The sequence below is a fragment of the Lonchura striata genome, chromosome 1A (genome assembly GCF_050655825.1).
Source record: "Lonchura striata isolate lonStrDom1 chromosome 1A, ASM5065582v1, whole genome shotgun sequence".
In the NCBI taxonomy this organism is placed as follows: domain Eukaryota; kingdom Metazoa; phylum Chordata; class Aves; order Passeriformes; family Estrildidae; genus Lonchura; species Lonchura striata.
The window spans coordinates 31905372-31919256 of NC_140741.1; the positions used below are offsets into that span (position 1 = coordinate 31905372).

The window sequence follows — 13885 nt, forward strand, 5'->3', positions numbered from 1 at the left end:
AAATTCCTGAGTTTCTTCTGAAAAGCCCAGTGACGATGCCCACCCTGAAAGAATTCCATCACTGGGGCTGTCTCCTATAACCTGCCCAAGCTCTCTCCTACAAGCACCATCACTTTGGTCTCCACAGAGGTGGTCTTCTTGGACTTATTTTAATTATGATATTTAACCAAAGGAGATTTAAACACTTACTTAAAGGGGATACATTCCTTAGTTGGCCCAAAAATGGAAGAACTGGCATGGTTTCACACAAAATTTTAGTTATACCACATCCTAAATAGGGCATATGTTGAGAAGTGGTAAATGAAGTCAAATAAACTACAGGAAAAAAAGTCTTCCTATAATTAGAGACAGACTGCAAAAAAAATTCCATCACACCAATAAAACATAAATGCTAAGTGAAAAAGTATCATCAGGTTTAATGATTTATAATCTATTATTTTATATATATATCATGTAACATCAAAACTACTGCACATATTTAAAAAGTAAATAAGAAAAAAATATTAGTGACTAAATATCATAGTATGATGGGTTGATGGTGCTTTTTTAGTGCTAGAGAACTCTCTTTGATAGCTTGTCTCTCTGGTATTTATGCCTGTCTGATTTTGTTTTCAAGCTATCCTTGTATTTCAGTTTTACCTTGCAAAAGTACATACTTCTATGGAAATACCACACATAGAAGGGTTCTTTTGCTTTAGAAGGGTTCATTTGCTTTTTGTGACAAGATTCAAGTAATTTTTTTTTAAATTTTCTGCTTGATCTAGTATTTTCATTCTTCTCAACACTTAAATAAACCTTCACTTTATTTTTCCCTATTACATAAGCATTCCCTTGATGAAACTGAATTTTTACTGTGTACAGTCTGCTGGGGGCAAAATCATTGCTATTATGAAATCAAGGGTTACCCCAAATCTAAATTAAAATAATTGTTTCTGAAACTCTTAGGACACATTCTTGTCTTACAATGAATTGAAGTAATTTAAATTGTGATAGTGAATGCCAGCCTCCATGCTGCCTCAAAATCAGTGTAATGTTCTTCTAGTATTGATGTTTACTTTTAAACATATAAATTCTCTCCCTTCTTCCAGTGTGAAGTCAAAATAAAGCAGACCAGATCCATTTATCCTTTTGCTCCTGTTTTGAACTTTTGGCTTGCTGTGCTGAAGAAAAAAGGTACAGTCTTCTTTTAAACATGTAGTTTAATGTGATCTTTGATCTTTGCACTTCAAAAAGATTTTCTTTTTTTTTCCTGGAACGGTCTTCCACAGATGAGTTACAAATCCCTGAAAACAGAAATTTGTAGTGGAAAAGCTGTCACCACATTAATTATTGTAGCATATATGCGGTGCTGCTTCTATAGTTAGTCACTGCTTAAAAATAAAAACGTGTTCTGACATAAAGTCTATCTTTACACTACCCAATGTCAAATGTTCAATGTTTAGTTAACTGTGTTTCAAAAAAGTGATTGCTATATTGCATTCCTTTGCCTTTTTCTTTCTTTTGAGAACATTAATCTGTTTGTATATAAAAGACTATATTTCCACTGACAGATAGAAGCTGGAAAAGAGCAAAGATTACATAGATCAAAAAGCTTCATTGCATGATAAAAAATATGTTGGATGTTTACTTAGAAAAACCATTAACTGGCTTATGGGGTTTTTTTGTGGGGTTTTTTGTAGTTTTTTTTTTTTTTTTTTTTTTTAAGCTTGCATTCTTTGTCAGCAGTTTGGATTCAGAGACTCTAAATTTAAAATTTTATATTGATCTCCTGTAGGTCTTGGCTTCCTTCTGATTGCTTCTGGACTTATGCTGGCTCTTTGGGTTTTAAATGAATTTGGAGGATTGAAGTCACTTAAACATAAATTACATGATCTCTTGTGGTAAACTTAGTGGACACTTAATAGATCGTGTGTTTCTGCTTGGTTATACTAAGAGCATATATTGTAGTATATTAGTATGTATATATTTGGCACAGGGAAAAAGCATAAATCATAGAACAGTACAAATTTCATGATGACAATCTTCTAGGAAATATCTAAAGAAAATTCTAAAGGAAAAATTGTCTGGTGATACAGCATGCTGTGCTGTAAGATTTTCTGGACTTCAAAAAGCATACAAAAAAGCATAACAAATTAAAAAATGCTTATGAAGTGGAAAGAGATAACTTTGGTTCTACAAAGTACTATCGTAAAGCTGACACTGCAATCCAAAGATTTTGGCCTTGGCTGCAATATTTGTGAAGCACTGAGTTTTAGCTGTACACAGCATTATGTATTTTACCCTCTGGAAGGTTCAGAATGTGACAGAAGGATCTTTTAATGTGACTGAAGATACACCAATAGAGAGAAGAAGCTGTAGCAGTCCCACTGAGGTATCTGTTAAGAAGCTGGATGTAACACAGAAAAAAAGGCTTCATTTTTTTTTGTTTGTTTGCTTTGACTTCTCCCAGACTGCTCTCTATGAAGTCTTCTGTGTCATTCTCTTTCTGTATAATTGTGTCATAATTATCTTTTCTATTTCCAACTCTGTTTTAAAACACATTTCTTCCTAACAGACTGCTGAACATTAAACCTTCTGTGGAAAGATGTGATTGCAGTAATCTTTAGAGAGAGCAGCCCTTCTCATTACTGATCTTGGGTGATATTATGGGATCTGGCATTACTGCAAAACATGTTCATCTTATTTCAAGCATTGATGGGTGCAGAACTGTTAAGTGCATGTCAAAATTTAATTGTTTTCATCATAATCATCTAAGTTATGCTACATTTTGACTGGTCCTCATTTTCTCTTCCTTGTGTTACAACACACAGACCAGCCAAAAATAAGAGTGTGAAAAATGCTATTATTGGTGGTCCTGGTCATAAACTAGCATAAGCAAAACATGGTGCTTTTCTATCAAAATCCTTATGTCTTCTGCAGAATTCCTTTGCTCTCCCGTGGTACTGGAGATCTGAGTGATGTCTCTCATCCTGGGATCCTGCCTCGCTGCTGCCTCTGACAATGTGCAGTGTGCTGGCAGCACAACCAAATGATAAATACCTTAACATCCAGTGCTTTAGTGTTTCTGGTGTTTTTCAGGCTGGAACTAGGCCTTGCTCAGGTACTCGTGTGTATTCCTCACTAAAGATAGATAATAGGAGCTCATAACTCACAACAACTGATGCACAGCAATACTTCATTGAAGTCAAGGCAGTTTATAGGCTTCAAATAAGTTACACATTGAGCTGATGACTGTAGACAAGCCAAATAAAATCAGAGTTTCTTTGCCTTTTCTAGGATTTAACCTTTAGTTAACTAATTCAAAATAAGAACACACCTTTTGCTTTTTTTTTTTTTTAATTTTGCCTTTTTTTTTTTTACCTTAATGAAGGCAAGACCTTGCATCTGGCATACCAAAGCAAAAGAATATTTAATTCAGGATCCAGATTTTGCAATTTGGGTCCATCTGTGATAAGAACAGAGTGTGAACTCATGGAAATGCTCGCATGAATTTTTAATAAATTGTCGCTGCCCATTTTGATACAAGGTAGAAAATAGCATATAAGTGCAGCAAGGAACTGCCAGACAGAAAAGAGGTTCTTCCCTAGCTGAGCCCATGGCTCTCCAGCAAAGTGCAGAATAACAACTCCCCACAGCAGCATTTGACTCCATCTCAGAGCTGCTGAAATGTTAATAATGGAGCACAGTCAGAAGCACTGAAGTCTCTTAAAGACAGGACACAGAACAGCAAACACTGGGAGAAGCATTTGGATTTAATCTGGTAACCTAATTAAAAGGAGTTACCTCATTTTCAGAAAAAAAATCCTATACTAACAAATGCAAACATTTGTAATAGGTTCAGTATATGAAGAAAACATAAAGCTTAAAAAAAGGGAGTTTTGTGTTTGTTATCCTCAAATAATTTTCACTGATTTGTCTGGTTTCTTCCAAGGAATTAGCAAAAGTTCATTTTAGGTCAAAATAGTTTTTATTTCATTATTTGATCACTTTTTTGGCAACCAAATGATACAAACAGATATTCACATAGCTTTGGCTAGTATTTCTGGTGATGGCTGTTTTCCAAGACATATTTGGGAAGCTAGACCATTTATAAGGAAGGGAAGTATATTTGAGATTTCGTAATTCTTTCCTACTTATTTACCCTTGTATGCGGTTTTCAGGATTGCAAGGAAGGAAAAAAAATTAATCTCTTTTTGATTTGAACACACAAATTTGAATTTAACACACAATGTGAAGAATGAAAATTCCTTTTCTGGGTAGAGTTTGAACACTCCTTTAGTAAATTTGGTAGACCCACGGTAATAATCTATATTATGTTAAGATACGCAAATAGTTTTCTATGGAAACTAGAAAAAGCTGGAAACTTTAAATCCCAGATGGAATTCTTATTAAGGAAACATCGTACTTTTGAAAATCCTATTTCTCCATCTGCTTGTAATATCTTTGAAGTGCTTCTCTGTATAATTGCAATGATGATTTCTTTGGATCATATTCTTTATTTATTGCATGACTCTACTCCTTCCTCAAAAGTGCAATTGTTCACCTTATCAGTCAGCAAGGTTATAATTCCATTTCCCCTTGCTCTGATCCGACTGGGGAAATGTGCCACACTTGTGGCATCCTGGAAAAAGCTCCACGAAGGGAGCTCCATGTATGGTTTCAAACTCCTTTCTTCCTCAAAGCCTCTGCAGGGAGTTCTGTGCCAGGGACCCTTCTCTCGCCTTGTAGTCTGACTCATTCTGACTCACTGAGCTCAAGAAAGCAGCCAGTGTTACTCCTTTCTGGGAAAGTGCAAAGAAAAAGCAATTCTGCTCCAAATAAATGCAAATAAGTCATCTGCAAGTATGTGGGGAAAAGCAGTTAGAGAAGTGAGAAATTACTTTTTGTCATCTCATATTCAACTGCAGTGTAATTTTCATCATTATCTTATTTTTCTTTCCTGATGGAGGGAATGAAGTTCATAGGTTGTGAATCCAAGCTCAGTACAGGAATTGGGTAAATAATAGGTCGCATTAAGTTAAATTTGTTTTTCAAGCTGTTGTTCAGAGATGCTTATCCTGTCATTTCAGTTTAAGAGCATGAACAATTTCATTGACTTTGGTACATTGTTCAAGTGCATCAGCTTAAGCCTCTGGTGATTTACTGGGGGAAGCATTGCAGTTTCTCAAAGAACACTTTGACTTCTCACCTCATTTTCTTGTGTGCTCCTGGGAAGATACTACAAAAGCTGGAGGTTCACCCTGCAGATATAAAAAAAGCTAAATCAATTTCTTTACTATAAACTGCTTACACTAGAGGACAGCTTTAGTTGGCAACATTGCAGAGCTGTGCTGATAAAATACCTGCACCTGCTCTGAGAGCAGTGATGGAGGAGCAGCAGGAGGGTGTCTGCTGCTGACAAGCCCTCTGCTTTTTCAGCTTCCATAGGGTGAACACTGGTGATGCTGACTGTTCACTGGGGATTGCCACTTGGAACTGGATCTCAAAATACTGTAGTTTTCCAGGTGTAAGTGGAGTATTTCACACAAATGTTGTAAGTCCTGCAAACTCTTGTAGTAGCCAGGTGGTGTCAGTCTTGTATTGGAGCTTTATAATTAGTCTCCCCTGGTGCTCAATAGATTTTGCTGCTAACAGATTTTTTAAATTATTTGCCTCATAACAACACACACACAAAGAAGGAAGGAAAGAAAGAAAGAAAGGAAGAAAGAAAGAAAGAAAGAAAGAAACTTTCTAAAATCAGCTATGAGCAGGTCACACAGAATTTCCTTGAACTGCAGTGAACTTTTGCAGAATAGTGCAAAATCTGCATTTCCCTTAAATCTCAGAGTTTCTCTCTGAAAAATTACCTGATCTGTATGTCTGTATAAATGCTTATCAGCAAGAGACACAGAAAAGAAAGACTGCCTGCAAGACTTTAAGTGGACTAAAACCACTCAGAATTGGAAAAGCCAACAGCAATGAATGACAGGTCATTTTAAGTCAGGCACCATTACCACCACCACCACAAAAAAAAAAAAAATCATAATATGAAGAGCTGCAACTTGTCACTAAAATGGTAATTCTATAATGCATTAGTTAATGCAAACATTATGGACTTTTGGATAAGCTGCAAAACCAAGTTCTTGGCTAGTCTTAACTTCCAGAAGTGCTTTGGCACTTTGGCCAGGAGCTAGGGTGTTAACATGAGTGCTCTGTCCAAATTCTATGTCTATTCTATTTTGTCTAGCTGACTTTTGCATGTCATTTTGTTAGATACATTATTATTCCTTTCTTGTCTTAGGCTGTAGTACAGAGCTCCTGTATGAAGAGCTGCTGCTGCTTTGCCAGAGGTTTTAATAATCCAGGGACCAGTGAAGGGATTCCTGTTAGTACCAGAGCAGGGATTTCTGTGATGGTCAGTGTTTTGGGAGTTTGGATTGAAAACACTCTATAAACAAATGTTCATAATTAAAGCTCTATTTCAAATATCACAGATACCATTAAAGTCTTGGCATTTGCTAGTGATGCTGAAATCCTGAAACTGCTGGCAATATGAAGTAAATTGGTTAGCATCCCTGCTGAGCCATGAACGACTAAAGCAAGAAAATTGGTAAGAGAGCTCAAGAAATATATGTTGTGTGTCTTTTTCTTAGTTAAATTTAAACTAATTCTTTTCAAAACTGTTTAGGAATCTATAGAAGTCTGTACACTGCATCAGATCTGAACACTTGTTTTCTCCAGAAGCAGATTTTACAGGGTCCCTTGGCCATTCTCCCATGGGATTGGGCAGAGGCTTTTGTTGTGACAGCGTAGTTGTTTTTTGGACAGGATGTTTTGGAAGGTGTCTTTAGGAAATTTGCTCCGTCTTCTTTGGAAGGTAACTCCTTCATTGGATCCTCTGGAACAGGAATATTTTGTTGTCTATCTTTTGTGTTCATTTCAAATATTTTGACTGGGACTGTTGTATGTAAAGTAAATCACTTTGGTAGCCAAAGCTCCTCTGAACATAAGTAATTTTGTGGGCTAGTCTGGTCTGCACTGCAGTGATTGAACAGAGGAGAAGCTGCCCGTGGCAGGTGACAGAGGGTGACCAGAGGTCAGTGCCATTACTGCTGAGTCCTGCAGTCTCTCCTGCTCTTTTGGCCTTCTGAAGGGCCCTGAGTACACTGGTAAAAGGATTAGAGCTGCAATTGCTTCCCCCTCTCCTGCTACAGCCCAGCCTCTGGCGTGTGTTTACTGCCCTATCCAGGACTCTACAAACAGGTACCTGGCCTTGTTGCCAGGGATAGACTGCTCCTGGAATTGTTCTCCTCTGGGACATCAAGGATGGGACTACTCTGCTGTGGAGGGGCAGAGAGCTAAGCTGAGTAGACGTGACTTCTCCAGAGCTGAATATGTCTAAATTTTGGGAGCAGAAAGAGAACTGGCATTGCAACTCAACTGTGAACATCAAATTCTTGTGGTTATGTCCTGTGTCTCAGGATTGTACTTGTTTATATTCACAAGAAGTTATTTCAGTCCCTGGAAACCAAGACAAGTGGGGCAGAGGAAGACACTGCAAAATTTTTCCTGGCTCATGGATTACATATACATACCCTGTTCTGCCTGACACAGCTAGCCATATGAGAGACTACAGCATCTGGCTAGTTTCTGCAGGAAAGCTGAGATCTGTCAGCTCTGTCTAACAGCCAGGGATTTTGGGGGGGATTTTGTGACTGAGCAGGTCATTCTGCTGTACTCTCACAGCTTGAATTCACAGAAACATATGATCCCTCTGAAACACTGCAGTTGCTTTCCTCCTCCTGCTCAGGAGAATCTCTCCACTAGTCCAGATTTAGCTTTCTCATTTTATGCCCCTGGAAAAAATGGTGGCATCTCTCTCTTCACATCGTGATATCAGTGGGGACTTCCAGTCACTGACAAGTTATAGGCAGCATCAATGTGTGCAGCATGGGAGCCAGAGACAAAGCTGCTGGTTTCCAGTTCTCCCTGTTCTGTCTTGCTTCTGTGAAGTAGGTTGTTCTTTTCCAGTAGCAATGACCTTCGTTCCCCACATCCTTCTATCCTAAAAACATTATACCAGGCCTGGCATTCTGTTCTTTGGTCTTCTGTCCCACTAGAAATATGATGAAACAAGTAGTGAAAGCTGGTACTGTGTTGTACATAGAAAAAAACAAGGCGATACTTTATGAATTTGGTGATGCAAAATGTCACTTCCAGTGGGTGGCTCTCAGTTAATCATGGTTCTTGCCATGCAGAATCTGGGGAAACAGTCTCTCAAACAAATGAGTTTAATGTGTTTCTTACCTGTTATAAAGCACAATTTGTTTCCAGCTGGAAACAAATACAAATACAAAGTTTTAATTATACAGAATGAAAACTTTATTATTCTGATTTTCTCTTTTGCTCTTTTAGACTTTGATTTTTTAAAATTCTTTTATTTTATTTTGATTTGTTCTCCCGGGAGTGCAACTCTGAGATTAACAATCTAGTAGCACCCTATTTGTGTTTCTGGTCACTGTGTAAGAGTCCTAAGAAACCTTTTTTCTTTCTGGATTACCTTTTTTATTAGTTCATAAGCATAAAAAAAATGGTCTTCCCAAGTTCTTTGTAGTCCTGAAGCCATGATGGATTTCAAAAAAGGGGTATATTCTGTTTCTGCTTTATTGTGATGCAGCTTCACAGGACCTCCTTTCACTTTCACAGAGTTTATCTGGATCCACATAGGTGTAAATCAGACCAGAATTTGGCCACTAAGAATGAAGTTGATTTATACACTGGCATTAGTGATTCCCTATACTTAGAGATTCAGCCAGCTTTCTTCCAAGTTAATCTCCTTTTCAGTACTTTATTCTACATTCCCTGGTGGCAATATGTGTTGACATGACAAGGTTGCCTTACCTCTCAATGCAGGATACAGAGGGACAGGAAACATTGAAACACTGGGGCAGTGCTGGCTAGGGCTAACAGTCCCACCCACACCCGGCAAGTGCCTGAACCAGTGAAGACATAAGACATTTGCCAATTAAAAAGGCCCTCTACACCCTTGTTATTGACAATGTTGTAGAAAAAGGAAATTAGCAAATTGAAAACAAGAGCCCTTCCCTGATTAGGCTCCTCCTTATCACAGAACATGCTACACTTATCCCTTGTTACATCCCAGCTCACTTTTGGCTTTTGCAAGTCAGAATGGGCTTATCTGTGGTTTTTTTTCATGTTTACTCCAGCACTCAGCTTGATAGTGATGCGCGACTAATACTTGGATGCTACCACATTCCAGAAGGTTTGTAAAGTAAATGACATTGAGAGAGAGAGAGAGAGAATTTTATTTCTATGAACTTAGTTCTGGGGTTTTTGTTTCCACAATCATTGCTATAAAATCTGCAGGCAGCAACTTCAGCCACATTTGGAACCCTCTGTGCTCCGCTGGAGATGCAGAGGCTGCCAGAAGCTGCCATGAGCGGCTACAGGGGATTTTTTTTAGATATATTTTGCCATTTGGCTGCATCCTTTTATGGACTGAGGAAGATTTGCCTGTGAGTTCTGGGGCAATTTCTGTAAGGAATGGGGTGAGCTGCACTGGCCATTCAGCTTGGGTTAAGCAGCCCTGAGATGCACGCAGATCATAATAAGCATGGAATCAGTACAGAACAACCCCTTGAACAAGCAAGCTGCAGGGTTTCCTCTCCTTTGCTACTGCAAAGCTCCTTGAGTACTTGTTGGAAACAGTCAAGGAAAGAGCCTCTTATCTTCTGTTATTACACTTGGAAGTACTTTCAAGAAATGTGATTTTTCAGTCTAATGACCTTAAATGACTGTAGTTTGGTTTACTTTTCAGTTTTTAAAGTAAGAAATCTAGTTTGAATTGATGGTTTCTTTGGGAAAAAAGATATCTCGTCTTCTCATGTTTTTTATAAATTCTTTTGTATATGTAATTTTTAGAGCCTTAGAATTACCAGGAAACTCCAGGAAAACCAGGCCTTTACAAAGGTGTAGTAAATGTACAGTGTTTTTATTCTAAAACAATGGAAGATTTTTATTCTTTTATAATTTTTCTTTTATTATTTTTGGAAGACAAGGTAATGGACAGGCATTTTGCTTGGAACTTATACAAAAAGCAAAAAAAGCACATTTGCTTTTATTAAGTATTTGCTTGTGATAATTGCAAGTTATTTTAAGGTTGGGTCTTTTTAAAGCTGTTTCTTGGTATCTCCCCTATGGATTAGGTTTTCCCAAATTTTAGGGATGGTTGAGCAATGAAAACATGAAGTTAAGTAAGCTCATTTCATTTTTATGAGACCTGAAAAGGGTAGAAGAAATAGTATACTTTCTGCCAAGTGATCACACTGCTGCTTATTGCAGTCTTGCTGGTGAAGTCAGCACAGGAAAATTTTGCAGTAGCCTCCTTTCCCACTCACTAGATGGGACGTGTGTGCAGTGTAGGTTCTCTTCACACAGTAATCCTGGGGCTCTTAGCTTAGAAATCTTCCTGTGGCCTGTCCTGTTGCAATGCTTCCAGTGGCCCACTAAGCAGAAATTCTTTAACACAATGCCTAAGGAAAGTAAGCTCTGGTGTGCACTCTGGTTTTCTTGAGCATGTCGGCTGTGCATCCACTGATCCCACCTCCAGGCACCTGCACAGGTAGGGTTTATCCCTGGGTCTCACCCTCTGTCCCATTTGCCCTCTCATGCTGACCTCAGAGCACTGTGCCTGTGCATTCCTCAGAGTTTCATGTAGCCTGCACCTGAGTGATGTGGTTCTTCTATTGCAAGAACACATGGCTATTTCATTTTTAATATAACACCTTCCTTACTAACATTTCAGCACCCCTTACTGTTTGGGTGAAAGGGAAAGATGGACATGAAGGTAATCCCACCAATTCCTGTCTGCAAGTACAAACCCCCAGAATTTAGAGTCTGTCACTCCAGTCCAAGAGGTGATGATTATTGTTATTTTGTTCTAATGGGCCATGTCCTCTCTCCAGTACATAGTGATGATGCTTGACATCACATCCACAGATCATCTGTGGGAGAGAACTAGTGTGGAATGGTGCAAATTTCCATGAGAAGACAAATACGAAGGACTTGCTTATGAGAAATTGCTGGGGTTCAGAGCTGTGGGATTCAGACTAGATTACAGAAAGCAGTGTCAAACCGAAGACAGATGCACTGTCTCTGCAGAACTCCTGACAACAACAACAAAAAAGTCTGAAAATTTTTTGTTAAAGAAAACAAAATTTTTTTATCATCAATATCTGGAGTCACACAGCTCTACCTTTCAGTTCCATAGCTGGGAGAGAAGAACACATGACTCCTGGAGAGGGTAAAATTGGCTACATTCACTCCTGGAGAGTGTAAAATTGGGTAGAATAATGCAAAGTGTGTGGAAGGGCAGGAAAGTATATTTATTTGAAACAAGTGAATAGCAACTCTATATTAGTGAGGAAATAGGTCTGCTCTGGTAACCGGTCTTGCTTGCAGGAATGCTGAATTCCCAATGATCCCTGTGAGCATCCTACCTCTCTGTCTCCCTAAAAAACAAGAAGAAATCAATTAGGCCAGATAAGCAAAAGGAACTAAAGGAGCTCACAGACCTAAAGGAGCACAGAGGTGCTTGACCTCCTAAATAGATACTTTAACTCACAGTTAGGCATTTAACTGCTGTGGAGAGAATCCCAAAATCACAAATACATTAACTGCACTGCTACTCATCACTAATCAACAGAACATGCTGAGGATGGGAGCACGTCTTAATCTAGACCTTTATTTTGTTTTTCTAGAAATGCAAATTAAATTGCTTTAGAGATGAATACTTTCCTTTCTGCACATGGATAGAAAAGGAAGCGCAGTAATCATTTTTGTATGACTTCATTAATTATAGCATAAGATGAGGGAGTTAAAATTTAATTTAAGTGATGGTTTGAACTTCTTCTCCAGTAAAGAGCCTTTCAGTAACTTGGTGACTGCAGTATTAGGAAATGCTTTTCAATCAACCCAGTGCTACATTTCCATTATTTGTTTGGTGTGGGAAAACTTAATATTGGGATAGAGGTTTCTGACATTCCTCTCTCCTTTGGGAGTGGATATTAAATTCCACCTATATCTATCTTAGCAACACGGTTGGTATTCAGAGTGTCCTCTGAGACTTAGAGTGTAGTAGGTCTTCCCTGGCTCATGGACTCTGTGAAGACAGGGTCCTGCTGCCATCATGTATGGACCAGCATTTACCAGTTATCCACTCAGAAAACTACAGCAAAGGTTGCAAGCAAAAACCACATGGCAAGAAGAGTTTTATATCGGTGATAGGGACTCTACTACCCTCACTTCAGCATACTTTAGCAGGGCTTGTGATTAGGTCTTTCATCAGAAGCATCTCTATGGTTTATGTAACTGTTTGGTTACTATGTCATGTTTTTCATACTCATTGTTAAGGTTTAATGAAAGTATGCTGTAGCAGAGGGCACAGAAAATCTGATGACTGAAGTTCTTACTTGAGCAAATTTTAGCTTTCAATAAAGAATTGTCTTTTAGGGCTCTGACACATTTATAAATATTTTTCTCCCTTTGAAAGCGAGGGTGATATTATTACCTAGGAAAATTGCAGTGTGGGAGAAAATGCTATGCAACTAAAAAATGAGATTGAATACTCAATCTATTCCTGTGTTTTTGTGTTGCAATTAGCCAAAAAACAAGCCAGGTATATTTTCAGCAGAGGGTTATATTTTCAAAATAGTCCCTATGATTCTCAAATTGGCAATCATGGTATCATTACAATTAGAGAGGTGGAAGAAGTCAGCATGTTACTCTTTCCATTGATGATGAAACTTCTGCTTTCAAACCAAATACTTTGTCCTAATATATGTCTATATGTCCTTGATATACCAGAAGGCAGCCACAATAACTTGAACAGTCAGGAAACAGCTCTTAAAGCCTCTGTGAACAAGGGTAGGAAGCCTGAGTATGGGTAAGAGCAAAGAGATTAATAAAGGAGAAGAAAAAAAAAAAAAGAAAAATGAAAGAATACAGAACTAAGAACGTAGAAAGATTGTTTCATGTAAATTTAGTGCAGGTTTCAGTGCAAAACATGGGGGCTATACTGGAGTTGGACCAATATTCTAAATTATGAATCAGAGCATTTAAGATACCTTTTTAGATTCTGTCCATTAGTATCAAGATGATACTAAAGTGATGTTGCTCTGAAATAGAGGTTGGAGGGACTGGTAAACTAAGATACTTTATAAAATAATATTGTTTAACTAAAAGAGTATTATATAGGAAACATTTTTAAAGTATTTTTAGTTCCCTGTTGTTAATCTCAACTGCAATAGTTCACATTTTAAAATATACAAACCAAAACCTATTTTATATTATTCAAACAATAATTTTGTTATTTGAGATAATGCAACAAAAAGTGACTTCAAGTTTTTGGTAGAAGAACAGAAAGAATTGAGTTTTAATCACACATTTTCAAGAATTATCTGACATTCATAAATATCAGTGGAAATTTAACTCTTTTGTGGGAAATTATATTATGTGATATTTTAAAATCTGCCTAAGGTTGTTGTAGAGTATTTTAAATTTTTTTAGGAATTTTGTCAATCTCAATTAATGCCTCCACCCAAAAAAATTTAAAAAATAAAATAAAAAAAAAACCAAAATGAAATAAAGGATGGAACCATATTAGAGCCTGTTTTCAGTTACAAAAATAAATTGTTGACAGCTTGGTTCAGAAGGCCCCATAGAAAAGCATGAGCAATGCTTTTCAATAGTTACTGAGTTTGCAGTTTCAGTAGATACTGAGGGATCTTATTCAGATCCAAATTCTGTGATGCAGTATCAGCTTTGCCATAAATTCAAATATATCAAGCTTCAAAAAGGTTTAGTGCTAAATCCAAATATCAGAATA

The 13885-nt window shown here is 37.6% G+C and overlaps 1 long non-coding RNA gene across 1 annotated transcript in view; it reads left to right on the forward strand.

The window, feature by feature from the left end:
* Positions 1 to 13885, forward strand: part of LOC144246266 (uncharacterized) — a 99899-nt gene that overhangs the window by 19408 nt on the left and 66606 nt on the right. The window contains exon 2 of the long non-coding RNA XR_014951957.1: positions 1089 to 1173. This is a non-coding gene — a long non-coding RNA (uncharacterized LOC144246266). The remainder of the gene's footprint in view (positions 1 to 1088; positions 1174 to 13885) is intronic.